Source organism: Halyomorpha halys, unplaced genomic scaffold (genome assembly GCF_000696795.3).
Source record: "Halyomorpha halys isolate HHAL.00 unplaced genomic scaffold, Hhal_1.1 Scaffold37.1, whole genome shotgun sequence".
NCBI classification, from domain to species: domain Eukaryota; kingdom Metazoa; phylum Arthropoda; class Insecta; order Hemiptera; family Pentatomidae; genus Halyomorpha; species Halyomorpha halys.
This window is the reverse complement of record NW_027106407.1, coordinates 464294-480266: the sequence shown is the minus strand read 5'-3', so window position 1 is coordinate 480266 and position 15973 is coordinate 464294. Positions and strand designations below refer to the sequence as shown.

At 31.0% G+C, this 15973-nt stretch overlaps 1 protein-coding gene across 7 annotated transcripts in view; it reads left to right on the top strand.

The window, feature by feature from the left end:
- DopEcR (G-protein coupled receptor DopEcR) overlaps positions 1 to 15973 on the top strand; it is a 133199-nt gene that overhangs the window by 71822 nt on the left and 45404 nt on the right. For 5 of the 7 annotated variants that reach the window (XM_067044755.1, XM_067044754.1, XM_067044756.1 and 2 more), the window contains one exon: positions 5224 to 5284. The exons of the other annotated variants lie outside the window; for them this stretch is intronic. The gene's annotated coding sequence lies outside the window, so the exon portion shown is untranslated. The remainder of the gene's footprint in view (positions 1 to 5223; positions 5285 to 15973) is intronic. 7 annotated transcript variants of the gene reach the window in all.

The following is a 15973-nucleotide window of genomic DNA, read 5'->3' as shown; positions in this document are numbered from 1 at the left end:
AAATTATTATTTAATAAAAATAGTACAAAATATTACTATTTGAGTATACTTGATAAACACGGTCAATCAGCAATCTTCCAGTATCTATATCTAAGAGCTACCAAATACATTTACTCTCATTTAACAAGGAAAATAAGAGTTTAAATGGAGATTAAAACTATTTCAGTCTAAAATGGTAATCTTTAGCATTATGGAAATAATAAATTATACATAAGAAGTTTGTTTATGAAAAACTTGTAAGAAAAAGACAAATAAGAAAAACAAATAAGTTACATCAACTTATTTGTGATTTATTTTGACCGCACCCCCTAACCATCTTCTCTTAGTATGTCATCCACGGTCAACTATTTCTCATAATGATAGAATATGATCATAATAGATCGCTAGTAATATTTCAATAAGACATTATAAAAATTTGTAATTATCTCCATGTTTAACTATGTTTCACGATGGTCCAAGTGTAGAAAATAATTAAAAGAATTTCAGGATTACAATATCTACTCCCGAAATTAAATAGAAGTAATAATCAAATAAGGATAGTTAACGCGAATGAAGTCCTAGTAAACTAGTAGTTTTATAGGTTGTTAATCTGTTACCTTATCCCTTATCTGAACCTAATCTTTTCAAAACAGTTTTTAGATAAGATATCGCTACTTTTCTTCAAAAGTGGCCATGACAAAAGTAAAAAAGGTCTTTAATAATTACACTTAAAAAAAAATAAACATCTTCAGGCATTTTTCTTTAGGCTAAAGACCTATTTTTTGATTAGGAACTTCTCTGGTTCATAATTTTGTTACCTTGCATAGAAGTAGTAACATTGGGCCTTATTTCTTTAATTTTTTTCTCTAAATATGAATTTTTATAATAATACAAATTGATGTTGTAAAATTATAATATAATTATATATTGGGCACTGATATTGGTTTATCATAAATTGACTTGTATGCTGGCCATTATAATTATCACAGTAAAAATTGAAACCAGTAAATTCATTTGTTGCCTTTACTTTAATTTATAAGAATCTAAACACAGAACAACCAATCTCATTTAATCCACGCTTCGCTTCGCCTTCTTGCCATTTATTGTAGTTACGTGTGTTGATTTCAACTCAGTCATTATAATGTTCAGTACAAGTCCTACATGTTAGTTATATGTGTGATATGTTTATATCATTTATCGAATTATTCCTTAAGTTTATGATTAGTTATAGGATTTTTTTTTATTATTACCTTTTTGATAATAATGAAAAAATATACCGTTCGTTTATATATCTTCTGTATTTGATGTTTCAGACTATCTTTTGTAATTGTAAATATGTATATTTGGAGAAATTGTACCTTTTAATTTATTATTTGATTTTTTACCATTTTTTTTCATTTATTATCAGAAGTTAGTCACCTTATGTTTTATGATATACTCAGTGTCAATTCTCAATCTTTTTCTGTTTGCGGCTTTCTAAATAATCGGATTTTTTCCGGCCACCCATTTGCCCCCAATACATCAGATTTTTTTCTAAATTTTTGACTTTCTTGAAAAATTAGAAAATTTCCTTTTTAAAAGCGAAAAATTAAAAAAACAGATTCTATTTTCCCCCGGATCATATAAAATAACTAATTTGAACTTTTTCGGTAATATCCATATTGATACTGGACAACCATCATTTGGTTAGGTCAGTTAAAAAATAAATTAGACAGGAATTTTAAATTCACAAACAATTTATTGAATGTCCATTGATGATTAACATTATTAAAACTATTAATGGGGTGAATGGGCTAGATGTTCACGACACAACTTCTCAAATCTCGGAATAAAATTTGAAATGGCGACCCTCAGTTTTTGTTCAACGTTAATTTTCAAGCGATATTTACTTTTTATCACCACGACCGCCGAAAACCAGCTTCGCTTAAATAGGATTTTGTAAATAAAATTAATATTCGTAGAGCTTTACCACTAAGCAGTGGATATTCCTCTTTTACTGTTATCCAAAAATCAAAATGTTCCATGCTACCAAATTTTAACTTTAAAGTATTATCGCATTATCGTATAAGACAAGTCAATAAGAGATTCTTCTTCTAAAGAAGTAAATTCTGAAGGAGTAAATTCTAAATGTGTCTTGAATCCATGTAAATTTATCATTATCTGCTTATTATTACCACTAGCACGCACTCGAAATTAGCTTAATTCTTGGGATTTTGTGAGTATACACAATTGTTTGCGCAAAAATTCGAAAATCGGAAATTCCAAGAAATTACTGAATTGTTAAATTTAATATTTCTCGGCGCCCTAGGGAATTTTGTAAATAATAAAACTAGGGATTCAAAGTTAAAGATTTCAAATTTCAACAGTCACTTAGCTACATCACTGATTTCCGGGATTTTTTCTTTGGTTGAGGTCTCTTGTTCGTGTTAAAAGGATCCGAAGTCTCCAGTAGCTTGTGGAACACGTCTTCGTTGGTAAATATACGAGACATGTTCCGCGAGTTTCTGATCCTGAAAGTCTTGTAATCCTTATTTCTACTTTCTAATGCCTCTTCCGACAATATGCCGGGGAGAATCGACTCCTGCACTATTTCAGCACCATGCAACAAAATCTTATGCACCGTGGATGACATGTAGTACCATGAATACTTTTCAATGGCTATCTCTGTTGTTTCTTTTGAGAAGAGCCGGAATTTTTCGATCATTGCATCCATTTTTCAAATTATTTGTTGTAGGTGTATTCTATGAACTTGATTCTGGTGTATAATGGAGAGATGCCAAATTCGAGAGCATTCAAATAAAGAGGTTTTTGTTGAATTTTAGCTAAGTTGTTCGTTTCCTTTCTTTTCGGTGTTATGATCGAATAAGCAGATAAAGGTAGATGATTTTTGTTCTGATCTTTACTTTAACACTTCTTGTTTGAAATGTGACCCTCCACATCTCGGAGGAAGCCGGATTTTTTTGTAATCATAGCTGTTCTCAATTCTTATTTTAAATTCGTAACTTATAACGTTGTAAAGCGCTCTATTTTTTCCCCTAGTTTGACTGATGTGTGGCTTAATTGACCATCTTAGATTAGCAAAAAAATTTGATAATTTTTCTCTCTCTCTTTTACAATTATATATCACTCAGTTAGAGTTGTGTGTGATTTGGTCAAACTTCCATTATTCTGAGAGTGGGCCTAAATTAATGGGAGTACCCTTGAAACAGGGAAAAAATCATGCTGTTCCTAGATCCTGTAGCTTATATAGTGTGAGAATTACAAACTAGATAATCGAAATCAGCGCTTTCGAAAATCGATTTTTTTCCCGCTCTGGCACCACTGTACAGCGCCACTTTAGGAATCATGGATATAACATATGTCTTTATTTTATTTGTTCTACTTTTATATATTCTGTTAATTATTGTTGTCCATTTTTGTCTTTTCAAATTCATTATAGTTTGTGGTGGTTTATACTTTCATTTTTATTTTGTATTTTATTCTAAAGCCTAATTTTTACGCCTGTAATATTAGGCGTAATATTGTAATTATTCTGAAGGGATCAATCCCAGAATAAATAAGAATATTATTATTATAACAGCTTAATACCGGCACATAAGTTCCCCCGTGGAGAGTAAAGATATGCCGCTCCCCTATGGCGTAATTACACTATCTTTGGAAAATATTCTACAAAACGTTTGAGTAGTGCCACTATTCAAGCAAAGCTGATACCAAATATTTGTTTTTAAGGATTATTTTTTTTTATACTAATTAAGAGAAGTGATATTTTTCAGAGACTTATTAATCGGATGGGTGTTATTCATAAGAGAAGTAGCGCCCCTAGCGACCTAATGACCAATTAGCCCATAATGTGCCGCCTCTCCAATCCCTTTACTCGAGGGGGCCTGAGTCCTTCTTCGTCGGGATAAAAACACAGCACTCTATTAACCCTAACTCCATCAAACTATTTATAAATTCGTCAACCTTCATCATTCAAACCTCTACGAACTATGAAGAATAATGACCATTAAATCCATGAAATTAAAAAGCTATAAAAGTTTATTTTTTACTTCCACATACCGCCCTCAGTGCAATTCTCATATATGAGCCGATTATTTTGAAAGTAGCCTAAGTCCATTTGTCAATTATTTCCTGTTGCCCGTGCTTACTTGTACAACTTCAAGTTATTTATCAATAAAGCATAAGAGGTTACTTATATTCCGAGTAAATACGATAATCTTGGACATATAGATTTCAGAGTTAGATTAATAATCCAGCCGCTTATTTTGAAAATGGCCTAAGTCCATTTATACTTCAATTAAGATATGTTAAATGCGGCTAAAAATTGTCCAAACAGTTGAAAATAATATGGAAATCATATATCACGAATTTTTAATATCAGGACATTCGTTTTTGCTATTTTTTGGCATAGTAGAAATGACATTAAAAAAAAAATTATTTTTTCTCCCCCGAGATTATTACAATATTAAAAAGTGTCGAAAAGGTACTTTATAGTACATAAAATGAGCCAAGAAGATTTCGTATCAGTAAAATTATCAGACGAACAATTTTTAAAAAGTTAAGGAATTCTTGCGGAGAATCATTAAACTGGTTAAAAAGATGTTGGATGCGTTTTCTCAGAAGTATATAATTTTCTATAACAGTTAATTTGAGTTTAAAAAAGTAATAATTATATTATTATTATTTATAAATAATAATAATAATAAAAAGTCCTGAATTTATTACTACGTCGGCTGGACCAAGAAAGTTTGAAAATATTATATTGACACCACAGTATAAAGATATCAGAAAAATTAAAACAAAATTCAAGGACATAATTTACCTATTACAATATATACCACCGGAACATCACGATTTCTTCAAATCCCTCTCATACACACAAAATGTAGATGAGTAGTAAATTGTTTTCTAATTTATGTTTGTAATTTTGTACGTTATGTTGTTAAAAAATGTTTTGAATCGCATAAATTATATTTTTAAGTGTTGTAAAGATAAAATAAAATAAAGTAAAATAAAATGAGTATTTTTTAAAATTTGAATCATCTTAAATTATGTTGAATGGAGTTGGGCTGCTTAAAATTTTATAACAAATCTAGTTGTTAATTTGGAAAGTGGCCTAACTACATTCTTGGTAATAAAACGCACATTATTCAATTAATAATTGCCATTATTTTAATAGGAACTATAAATTTAGACACACTTAAGTATTATTGTCTTAACTAATTATTTAATTTTATTTTTTAGGTATGACTGCAAGCCATATGGAAAACGATAGTGAGAAAAGTCTAACCCTTTCTAACATAAGGTAAGAATTACACACAATGCGATCATTCAAAATAGATAGATTGGCCTGTGAACACTTGGCAGACTTGTTGGTCTGTTTATATATATATTTTTTTTTTTAATTTATTTTACTATCAATGAAGTAGTTACAGTCGTTCTTACTGTTAGATGAATCTTAATCATAAATTAAGATGTTTTTATAATAAGAATTAGCAGAAATATTTATAGAAATGAAATTAATAACACTATTCTGCAAAAAAGCACAACTAAAAATGTTTCATCTCATTGCTACATTATTTACTTTGTTGAGTCCAAATACGAAGTCAGAAAGCGATGTTAGGCACCGTCATTATAAATCCGTTTTGTGTTTTTATTGGTTTAAATATCTACTTAATTTGTAAAAGGGATCGATGACTTTATATTTCTAAAATATTCAATTATTTGAAACAAATTAAAATTAATGAAATAATTAAAAGATTAATTTATATTTTCTCTCTATTATTTTGAATGGTTTTTTGTTTTTTTAATTTAATTAAGTTCAATTTTACTTTTAAAAAAAAATTTCAACTTTATTGTAGTTTATGTAATAAAACTGGTCTATAGGATTATGTAATTATATTGTGAATTTCTGTATTGAGTCCCTAATCTGTGTCTTAGATATATCTACTAAAATATTTAAATAATACCGAATTTATGATTGAAGCTTCAATAATATTAACAATAATTTTTAAAAAAAAAGAAGTTGTGATAAATAAATTGTAAATTAAAGGTTAAACAAATAAATATCATGAAGAGGGAAATAAAGGAATGGATGAGGGAGAGTGAAAGAGGAGTTGAGGATAGAAAGGTTGATTAAAACCATATTATAAAACACGAAAAGAAAAAAATTACATTGTTTTTAACAATTGAAGTCGCAAAAACAGTTTAAGGCAAAATAACTAATTTTATAGAGCTCGCATACATACCGATCACATAAAAGTTAAAAGTTTCGAAACCTGTTATCATCATATAATAGGCCAGCAATTTTAATAGTTTTGAATAAGAAAAAAGAAACATCTACGTAAATAAACAAAAAACGTAAAAAAAATAATCTAAAAGAGTCTTCTGATTTTGAACTGGACTTCAGAAACTCGTTTGGTTAAAGTGTTTTGATGCAGGATAGTGAAATTAGTCTAAAGTTGAATACTATAGCTAAATTTACTGATAGATAGTTATAATGAGATAGATTTACTGTGATCAAGTTCATTTATGTTTGTTTATTTATTTTTATGTATTAAGTACGAAGAAATAGTTTAATGATTTTTTTAGCAAAGGAGTTTTTTTTTTCATTACAAGATGGGTATAGAATTTATTACATTTAAAAAATAGTTCCAGTACTAATAATATTGAGTTGCAGAGAACGAAAAACAGTATTAAGATTAGAAACTAAATAAATGGTAGAAAAAATAAATTGCAGTAAATATAAGGATAAGAACACTGGATCAAACAGGTTAAGGCCAGAATGAGAGGATAAAACTAGATTTCTTTCATATTGTCGAAAAGGATTTCAGCTGAGTCCTATGAAAAAAAAATAAGAGGAACCAAGTAGCGTATTTTATTTGAAAAATATCTTTTTTATTTATGATTTCGTGCAATTCTCATTTTTTTTTTTTTCATGTACTAAGAAGTCAAGCTCTTTCCCTACAGTTGGAAATAGTCAATAACTAAGTACGGGAAAGTTCTTAATATAAAGAAACAAATCATGTCAAGAGTTTGTGGGAAGATACCATCTTGTGTGTTGCTAACCTTACTGTAGTGTCACGCAACCCTAACAAGGAAAATAATACTTTTTTTTCTCATTTCTGAGGTCATTTATAAGTTATTACTGAATAACTAAATAGATAATAAATTTAGTTTTCTACTGTTTCCTATATTTTACCAAGACAATTGAAATTATGAACCACAATTTAGGCCCCAAATATACTATGCGAGATTTAAATTATATCCTAATAAAATTACGTTAAATCTTGTTGGTTAACATAATAAAAATTTTATATTAATAAAAACGTTAAATACGTTTATAATTAATATATTAAATATATAACATTTAGTTCCTTTTTTTAAATAACAGGACTAAAACTCGATTACAGGTTTTGGTCTTCTCCAACCGATACTCTAGTTCTTGACTCTTGGATATTATTAGCATGACCCGCCACACTATCAACTATCTCAGCTTAGGTCTCACAATTACTTTCATGTTAAATAAATTGGCTGTGCACTAACTGTATTTTTGACATAATTCCATCCTCTATCTTGTTAATATGTCATGCAAACACCTCAACTTCATTATTCTGACACCAGGCTCTCCAAATTCACTACTTGCATTTTCATCATTCATGTAGACGACTTAAATAAAATTGATTTTACTTGTCTTGTTTGATGTCTAGACTGTCATGTAGCCTATAAACAAACTAATTCTAATCACAAATTTATAAAAATTGAATTGTATTTACTAGAATTTTGGGACAGCAACGGGTGGCGACGGTTGTCCTCCTAATCTCAACAACGGAATCATAATCCTGGGTGGCTCTGGAAGATATATGGGGCAATAGTTACTGTCTCACCAGGGTTAGAGACCACCTCTTATAGCATCATTTGACCATGATCATTCATCATTTATACTAACCGAACATTTAACATCCTTTATAGTCAACTTTATAAATTGTATGTGCTTATCAGGTATATCAGGGTTGCGAACGGATTCCATTATCTAAAAGTTTTTTCGAATCACTTTAATACTAGGTTCTGCCCTTTGGTGATGTAGTGGAATAATAGAAAATAAATTAACTGAAAGATGGAATGCTGTAAAGAAATTTTGTTTATTTTGCAAAAATTATATATATAGAAATTATTGATAAAAAAATAGCTGTATAAAATTAAAGTCTGTGTTAGTAAAAATGAAACAAACAAAACATTATAAAAGAGAAATAATAAAGAATTATACAAAATTAATGAAAAAAAAAAGAAAAAAAAAAAAAAATTCTTCTTTAACAAAACAAAAAAAATTGATAGTAAGTGAAGAACTTGGTGGAGGAAATCTACCTAACCTGTACTAAAGGCCGTATACATCAACGGTTAGATGAAGGCATAAATACCGTAGAAGGTAAAAATCTTAACGCTGTGTGAATAGTAGGAGTTCGTGGCTGTGGCAAAGGCTGAGAGTCCACTGATATATAAACATAACGGATGCATTCCAATATCCTACACCGTAAACTGCACTTAATGCCCTTGTTGCAAACAAACAGCGCACTTTACTATTAAACAGACTATTTACTAAACATTAACAATATACAATTAATAGATCGATTCCTATTCGATATATAAACAAATAAATAAAAAGGAAAGTAAATTAAAGAAAAGAAAATGTTAAAGAAAATAAAAATACGTGCATAAACAATCAGAAGTATCACATTAAATTCTCTTGGTACACGGTAAAACTATTCACATCGCTTCCTTAAAATTTATTTTAAACAAGGTAAGATTTGGTTTTAAAGAGTTGGTTACTTCAAGAATCATCCGCGAACAGATTTATGGTGGATTTACTTTTCCTAATCCCACACTTATACATATCGTGTTTACTTTTACATTGTAGGGTAAGAGAAGTCTGGATTAAAGTTAAGACAATACCTTATAAGCGCAAAAAAATGCCTTTTCTGTGTATTAGGAATGAATCAAAATAAAATTTTAAATCATGTCGCAACTGTTTATACTTCAATTTATTACCTACACTCTTCACATTGTCTCATTATTCCAAAACATTCTCACAAATTATATCTGTAATTTTTTTTTTTCACCAAACGGCCTATCAAGACCAAGCGAATATCATTAATTTATCCTTCTCACTTTTTCTCTTCTTCTCTCCCAGTATCTTCCATCATTTCTGCGTGCCTCTACTTCCTCTCTTCCGACCACGCAGTACCCTTCCGTTTTTCTTTATTTGCTGCTTATTCTTTGTTCTCTCTCCAAGCAGTCCTTGTTTGTTGTTCTCAATTTCCTTGTTTCCTCTCTCATTTGCTTCACATATCTTCCTACGCTCTTATGTTCACGGATTCTCTCAAACAGTTTCTTGTTTAGTCTGCTTTGGTCCATTCTCATCAAGTGCCCGTAGAATCACAGTCTTCTGATTCTTATTTCGGTTTCCAGGTCATTTATTTCCCTGTAGATTTCCTGGTTGGGTCTCAGCCTGAAGCCTTCCTGTGTTTTTTGGGCCCATAGATTCTCCTCAGCATCCTTCTCTCTATTTTCAATAATTTCCAGGCTAAGGAGACAAGTTGTCTCCATTCCGTATAAAATTACTGGTTTTATGACCGTGTTGTAATGTCTTATCGTTGTAATGTCTGTAAGTACTATTGTAATTTTTTAAGTTCTTTTCAATCTATGATTCAAAGTTCAGTTGGGCCATCGCCTGACACATACAAACGGCGAGTAAGCGTCACAGTGCTCCCCTGCACACTGCGGATCCCATAACCTACCTTATAATGCCCTTCAGGCTAACAAAGGACATTTATGTTTACTTTGTATTGTGTATATATTATGCGTACATATGATGTTTAAAATAATAAAATTGATAGAAGGATGAGAAAAAAAATAAATAAGAGTTTTTTCACAACATATGAACTGAATTGACAGTTTTCTGACGAGAAAGTAAAATGTTTGCTTCGGATAAAATCGATCCGTGAAACGTGTTGTAAATGAGTTTGTTAGCGCTAATTGTCACCTGGAGCTGAATCGAAAACTCTGAAACTTTCATTAAGTTTTTAAGATCCGGGTCTAGATCCACAAAACTTAGTAAATTAGTTAAGGCAGTTCTCAGAAATCAGATGACAAGTTTGGCATATAAATTAAGAGGGTGGTTAATGTTGTAAGACCCTTTCGTGTCAATTTAAATGAATTCCAAGAATTTAAATTTTGTAAAGAAGAATTGTAAAAATTTATAAATGTATAACTTCCATTTTTATAATAAATAGCTATTATATAACAAATCATACCTAAATTCTATAATACTAACCAGTTTGAAAAGAACATCTTCAAAAAGTATGGACTAAGGGTGAACTGATAAACCTACTTTACCTTTACCTACTTTCAGAACTTCTACTCTCAGGATAAAGTCTACCTCCTCTCCAACCTATAAGTTTAATCAGTTTCTTACAACTTTAAAGAGTTACTCTCCTCTGAAAGAATTTATTCAATCTGTAAGCATAGTATAGACGAAGCTGAAATTGGATATTATAGATTCGAAGGGAGAACTGCGGACGTGAGAACACCAAATTCAATGAAACTTTTTTGGTGATACTTGACCGAAAACAATCGGATACCTGTCCTTGGGTTCTTACCAATGCGCATTTTCTCAGCTGAGATATATAAAAAAAATAACTTACTTATATTTATATAAGGATTCTTTATTTCATATATTTATTGAAATTTACAACTGTACATTATAATATATTCAGTAAATTTGATCTCAGTTATAATGGTGTGATACAGGCGTGTAGAGAATTACCCATTAGTAGCACTCGAATGTCGTTTTTATATTAGCAGGTCTTGTGGCCATCTTCTTTTCAGGCGCCTCGGAGGATTATCAGTAATGGAAGAGGATGCAAGGTTAGAAACTAGTGGGTTTGGGTAGTTAGGGAGTTTATAATGGAAAGATATCTCCAACCAGATATCTAGCCCGATAGATCGGTTACATATGGAACATTAAGGTATTTATGTACGATTTTATTTATGACAAAGTAAGGAGTATTAAGGATTTTATGAAGGATTTTGAATTGTAAGCAATGGGTACGAAAGGCATTCGATTATTTTAGTGGAGTCCCTGAGCTCAACTCTGTATATTTAGACAGACCCTTTTAAAGTCATTGGGATCAGTTTTTTTAATGGATATAAAGTTTAGACTGTTTGTTTAGTAAGTGCTGTAATAGTTGGAATCGAAGTGCAGTTTTTCAATTCAAGTGGAATATTATTAAAGGATACACTAGAGCAGTTTGTAAATTTTGGACGGTTGATAAAGGTGATTTGACGGAATTAATTTAAATCCTCAAGTTATTACATCATTCTTCCATGGTTGTGATCTGGGATTGGAAAGTAATATATAAACTAAAAGCAATACAATCCATAATTCATATTCATTGGGAATTAGAATTGTTATTCTCGTTTTTTGGATTTCAGGTTATGTTTTCGATTCTACTTCCTTCTCACGATAAAGTCCATGACAATGTGTTTCTACTTTCTACCGCTTTTCCGTGCAATAATCATAAATTTGACATATTTCGGATCGTGACATATCTTCAGCCTTCTTTTGAACGACTACGGTCAAACACATTTTTTCTACTTTCAGGAAAAGTATTGCGTTCGCGAAAAATTACGAATTTCAGCTTTCCAAACGTTTGGCTTTGAGTCCAATTAGCCTTATGGACTGTGTGTATGTTTTCAGCCTCGCTTAAAAACTAAATGTCATGTGAAACTGGAACTTATGAAACTAAATATCCAGAACATGACAGAACATGCAATTGGCATGTTTCAACAACGTTTTCACTAAAATCGACCAATCGGAATTCTAATTTTCTAGAATAGATTTTTCACTTTTTCTCGGTTTTCTCAAAAACCGTTCTAAAAACGATTTTAACACACAAACAGTTTAACTAGGTGAATCTATGTACAATTGTCAATTGGTTATTACTAGACCGGTTTTATCCTCATTGAAATAGTTAAATGGTACTTAAATGCTGAATTTTCAAAAAATCTTCTTCCAACGGTCGAAGTCTGTTAAAGCCCAAAAGTTAATTTCTTTACATATTGTTTTTTTTATTATTTTTTCTTAATTATAAATTAGTTTTCATTCTTTTTTTAACCACTAACTAGTTACTTGTATTTTTGAATTTAAATTAAAGACTCTGTTACGTAAAGTCATGAACAATTAGAAGTTTGTTGATAAAGCAGTCTGTAGTCATTATTGTAGCAAGCATTGGCTCCACCAGGCCCTTTTTACTCACCGTCACTCACTGGTTCACCACTTTTTAAGATTGCTTTTTGGGGTACCGGTTCAGGACCCTCATCCATCCCATCTTCAACCGACCTTCACCATGACCATCTGGATGCAGGCGGATATTTCGGAAGATATATTATTCAGGAGAAGTATAGTCGATATGCGCATATCGACCCCCAGCCATCTGTGAGTGAATTTTTTTTCTCTCTTTCTCTTTCATCGAGCTTCATAATTTTCTGTTTGTTTTGTTTCCTTATTTTCTTTCTTTTCACCAACTGAAGTGAAAGAAAGAAAATTCTCTTAGTTTTGTAGGTATATCCAAAGATTTTTATTTTCACAATTAATTCTTTATTTTTTTTGCAACTACAACAACCAATTTATTTTCTTTTTAATTCATTGTTTATATTTTAATTTTATTAAATTGTATATATATCATTTGGAAGGATTTTTTTAATCACTTCATTTTCTTTATTATTTTAATTTTTTTCATGTGATTATTTTCAGGTCCTCTTGTCTTTTATTTTTTAATCTGAATCAGCGAAAAATATTCCTGGGGAGGGAAATTGTTTTTAATTACGAAAAACCCCTCGCCCCAACAGTACCTTAAATTTTGTTTATTTGAAACAAATAACCAGTTCTCATCGTTAGGATTACTCAACTATGGATAGATACAAAGTATTAAAGAATTTTATGTATAACTGTAGGTGAAAAAATAAAGAAAGAATCTGATACCACCCGATCCTTCCTAATTACATAATGACTTCGATATCTTGTGGTAAACTGTTGTATTCTTGGCAGGAAAAAAATATTATTCTTTATTTTCACCTCAAAAAAGTATGAAACAATTATTTTAATTAAAAGGAAAATAAGAATGAGGTGTAGATAGTTGACCGTAGATTAATACTTGAAGAAGTTTGTCGGGGGGTGCGGTCAGCAAAGAACAACATAAATAAACAAAACCATATTTATTTATTTTATGCCGACGTTTCGACCTGAGTTTCAGCTCTTCATCAGGGGTTCTGGCGTAGAGGGAAGATTGGTAACGAATGCCATTGTTCTTTGCTGACCGCACCCCCCGACAAACTTCTTCAAGGAAAATAAGAAGTTTTTGTTCAGAATTTTTAGCTCTCTTGTCATTAGATTTTTTCCCCCCTAAAATTTCAAAATAGCAATAACTTCAACACGAGCCCACCCTACTCTAAACTTGGGGAACATAAGAAGGGTGCTAAGGCGATTCCTTAAAAAACTTTCTTTTCTTTTTTTACTTACATCTTGAGTTTTTAGTTTATATATAGCTTTCCAATCCTAGACCACAACCCTTGAAGAATGATGTCATAACTTGAGGATTTAAATTAATTCCGTCAAATCATCTTTATCATCCGTCCAAAATTTACAAACTGCACTAATGTATCGTTTCATAATATTCCACTTGAATTGAAAAATTGCACTTTGATTCCAACTATTACAGCACTTACTAAACAAATAGTCTAAACTTTATATCCATTAAAAAAACTTATCTCAATGACTATAATAGGGTCTGTCTAAGTATACAGAATTGAGCTCTGGGACTCCACTAAACTAATCGAATGCCTTTCGTATCCATTACTTACAATTCAAAATCCTTCATAAAATCCTCAATGCTCTTTAGTATGTCACAAATAAATTCATCCATAAGGACCTAAATTTTCCAAATGTAGCCGATTAAGCCTGAACCAGATATCAATCCTTCCATTAAAAAATCCTTAACCACCCAAACTCAGTAGTTAATAATCTTCTTCTTCTATTCATGAATTGTCTCCGAGGCGCCTTTTTAGTTGTTTGCCAAATCTCCAAAGCTTCTAATGTAGAAATCCTATTGGATTCCCACTAATAGTTAGTTTCTCCACAAGTCTGTATATACCATTGTAATTTGAACTAATATCACAGACACATTTTTATATTATACAGTTGTAAATATCAATACACAAATAGAAAAAAAAAGTTTGTACATCACATTTACTTATTGTATTATTTATATAATTTCGAATTTCTATAAATATTTATGTTTGTTCTATTAGGTGGTCTTACAAAAGACTGCCTAGCTCTAATCTGAAGATTTTCCTTACAAAAGATCGACGGCTAATGCCCTCCTCCCTACCCCTCCCCTCCCAGTGTCATCCTACACTAAGTTATCGACCTCCATTTCCACTGATCTGCTTACTCCCCAAAGTGAGCTTTCACGGAAAGTTCCATCTCGGTTCTCCGTCATCATTTCATTTCATCTTCGATAACAAAAACAAGTTCTCATTTTCGATTTATCTAAGTAATATGAATCGGCCTTAATACCAGTATAATTGTTTACAAATAAAGTTTAAAATTTCGTAATTTATTATTGTACCTTTATTTTATTCTTTTTTAAGTGAAACTTCTTTACCAACATTCCCCAATTAAAAAAAAATATGCTGAGTTTAATTGATTTCTTGATGCTCGAGATTAAACACAATTGCGGGGAGCCGCTTGATGTATTTTATATTATAATTAAAATATTTCAAAAACTGAAAATCGAACCTGTATATTGTAAGTGAGAGAAATATTCAGCATTTCATTCCCTTTGTAATAAGTTATAATTCAAACTGGATTCTTGATGCTACACCAAATACGAGAGACGTAAAAAGGGAAAATCTGGCGCCCAAAATAGAATGATAACGAATTTTTAAATCATTGAATTATCTTGAAAACTAAAACTAAAACTACAGGTCCTCTTCTCTCCAGATTGACGAGAGCTAGATGCTGTTTTCTGTTAGAAACCTTATATTCTTATCTGAGGGAACTCTATTCTGTTAATTGGTTAAAAAGTAGAATCCTGATTACCTCATCAACTTGGTTTATTAGTGTGGTACTCTACAGAGCCTTCAGTATGCACCAGCTAAATAAGGAATCGATGTCCTTACCATATTCCTAGAGCATGACACGGAACCTTCTCTCTCCCTCCCTCCCACTTTAATTTCTCATTATTTCGGGAGGACTCATTTTGGTGCTAATGTGAACTAACGGTTGGAAAGTACTTCCTCAGTGTAGTTCCATTTTGGTGTTGCCGCCCACCACCGGTTCCGTTCTTCTATTGGATGCTTCTAGATAATTGTTTTTCATATTCCTGGGAACCTTCACCAGGATATTTAATGATGATAATGAGGATATTTAATAGTCCCACCTGACCTTTTTTAATTTTAATTTTGATACCATCTTTCCTTAATAAGACTTTAAAACTGGCTGACTTGCACATTCTTTTACGATATTACTGTGACTCACAGCAAACCTAGCCGATGGATTGTCGGGCTTTTTTTCTGTCAGCTTGAGGAAATACTTCAGTATACTGAATAGAGATCACAGTGCCACGATTATTATTAGTGATAATAATTATTTATCATAAATTAAGTGAAATAACAATAATTATTCCAACAGAAGAAGAACACAGATTATTTTTTCATTCAGAAGTGTGTTCAGACGTAGGACCATCCAATCTTCGAGAATGGTTAGTCATCATTGGTGATTATCAACTAAAAAAAACAGTAAAAATTAATCATCTCCAAAATATCAGCCAGTTAATCGGAAGTAGGTGTCTATAAATAATGTTCACCATAATGATACCTTTGTTACATCTTTCGTCCACTAAAAGGTTTAGTTACACTTATTGGAACTTGCAGTTGT